This window comes from Montipora capricornis, unplaced genomic scaffold (assembly GCF_036669925.1).
Source record: "Montipora capricornis isolate CH-2021 unplaced genomic scaffold, ASM3666992v2 scaffold_326, whole genome shotgun sequence".
NCBI classification, from domain to species: domain Eukaryota; kingdom Metazoa; phylum Cnidaria; class Anthozoa; order Scleractinia; family Acroporidae; genus Montipora; species Montipora capricornis.
This window is the reverse complement of record NW_027180064.1, coordinates 22,501-25,000: the sequence shown is the minus strand read 5'-3', so window position 1 is coordinate 25,000 and position 2,500 is coordinate 22,501. Positions and strand designations below refer to the sequence as shown.

Genomic DNA, 2,500 nt, shown 5'->3' with positions numbered 1-2,500 from the left:
AGATTTCAAAAATATTAAAATGTTTTTAGTCACTTTATTAATATCATTGACTCAACGGAAAATTGGATCATTGCACAAGGCAAAACGTCTGAAAATTGGACATTAGAAATCTCCTCATGTCGCTTCAAATTTCACGGGAATTTGCATAACTTTGTTTACAAGGGTTTATATGAAATTTACAAATTTCGTTTACGGTCGTTATAGCTTGATTCTGATCGTCATACTTCACGAAAATAATCCCAATAGAAGTGCTGTTTGAGAGGCACTCTCGCTATCCACAATCGTCGGACCTTAAAGGATTTGTAATGGTTCGAAGTCGCCAAAATTTTCATACATTCACTGTTATTGAAGCCGTGTTTGCTCCCCAACCAATATGGCGTCAGAAACCGTAAAAAGGTCTGTTTGTCGATTTTTCTTTTTTTTTTTTTTTCGTTTAAGGAACCTCAATTGTCTTTTGACCTTACGTTACCTATCAACGGGAACCATTCTGAGCTTCATTACCTAGGAAAACGGCAGACCCGGAAGTAAAATTTCGATAACGTCCGTTCTATCACGGGACGAAAAATTGGATTTGCTGCACATTTGATCTTTGGCAAAGCTTATGTCAAATCTGGAATCGGTTTTGACTTTACCTTTGACGCACGTCAAACGTACGGTCAAACCCATTACCAATTTGCTTATGCCTTTGACCATGGTAAAGGTCAAGTCAAATTCGTAACAACTTTGACTTCACATTTGACGCGCGTTAAATGTGAAGTCAAATCTGAAGAAGCTTTGTGCGTTCCTTTGCTACTTGACAAAGGCGAGGACAAATACGATAGCATCTTTGACTTCAAGTTTGACTATCGTCAAATGTGAAGTCAAATCTTAACAGGCTTTCCTACTTTGTTGATACTTGCATTGCCAAAGGAAAGACACAAAACCAAGGCAACGCTTTTGGGAGATTAAACGATTCGGCAAATACGGAACACTGACCGTCGTAGAGTGTAAGTTCGCTTTCCTCCTTTAACCCCTCGGTGACATTTCCCCCATATCCCCTATCACGAACACGTACACATTCAATCTATTGCTTGAAAAACGTCTACCAGTTGCAAAACGTAGCCTGAGTTCACATTCTTGTCGATTTTCGCTTTTCCAAAATTCAATGAGCACTATTGCCAAAATTCCGTCGACCTCAGCAAAGGAATGCCCAACCTTACCTCTCTACAAGGTCCGAAGGAAAGACACTGGGGAGAGGGTTGATTCAAGAACTCCTTTTATGGGATATACAAAAGAGCGGGAAAATGTACCTTCCGAAAAGTTCGTCGGTAGCTTGTTCTACTTGTCGTTTTTTATTCTTTCGATATACTTGGAGCATCTTACTTTTGTGAAAACGTACAGCCGGGTAAAAATTATGTTTTGTGAAAGATAAAGGTCTCAGCCAGGGGATAATGAAGGTATGCAAGACCGGACACTGAACATACAACTCAAAACGGTATCGAAAATTTACTAGAGACAATACAAGCAAGGTCAAAGATAGCGATGGGAACGGGAGAAGCCAGTGGAAAAAAAAAAGAAGTTGGGTACGTATGCGTTATGACATTTAGTACGTAGTATTCTATTTGGTTCACCTAACTCAAAAGCCAATCTAAAAATTATTCGTCTTTTTCATTCACTTTTCATCTCACAGTTCACAACAAAGCCGCTATGCTTCATACACGTAAGTCATCCTTTTTGCTGAGTGTAAGTTTATAGCAATTGAAGGATTATCACTTCGTGATTAGTTTCTACTTTTAAATAATGGCAGTAAAAGTGACAGATAATTTCCCAGCACGTTACACTGGATTTCAAAAACAAAGGTAGGGAAACTTGAAAAGAAAAAAAAAACAGACACTATTTTGTAATGAAACAGTGCACAAATTTCCCGCCACTCTGGCTGTATAGCACAATACAGAGGACTTGCATTGGTGTTCAGAATAAGATAACATCCCAGAACATGTCTAACACCATCTTACATCTTTCTGTAATAGATCTCTGAAAGCTCTCTGTGCCAGATGCCTATTGCAGATCATTTGACTGAAAGTCTCAGAGTATCTGTTTCATTATTGGTTTTATTCCAGCCAATCTTTGAAAGAAATGATTCCCAAGTGCATGGTGAGTCTGCAATGGGTCAAAAAAAAATAAACCACAAGAGCTTTGTTATAATAAAATGGATCTAGTTGCAAATAATCCTTTACCAAGCTTGCTGATCCAAGAAGGAATCAGGAAGATCATAAATTTTCACAATGAAATTTAAGACCATTTCGAATTTATACATCTTATACCTCTTTACCTCCATATATTATTATTTTCTTATGACTTAACTTTCAGGTAAAACCATCATGAATGTTAATATGAAGAAATCAAAATGTTTGAGGAAACTCACTTTATCATCCGTACTAGAGAATGTTGTTCACCAAGTGGTGGTGAAGATAAATCTAGGGATCTTGGGTATTACAGTATCAAAAAATGTTCTGTTTGA

General features: G+C 37.6%; 1 long non-coding RNA gene across 1 annotated transcript in view; it reads left to right on the top strand.

Annotated features, from left to right (window-relative positions):
* Positions 1-1,250: 1,250 nt before the first annotated feature.
* The window catches only part of LOC138035228 (uncharacterized), a 1,871-nt gene continuing 621 nt past the window's right edge, over positions 1,251-2,500 (top strand). Inside the window, exons 1-2 of the long non-coding RNA XR_011129472.1 lie at positions 1,251-1,562; positions 2,010-2,133. This is a non-coding gene — a long non-coding RNA (uncharacterized lncRNA). The remainder of the gene's footprint in view (positions 1,563-2,009; positions 2,134-2,500) is intronic.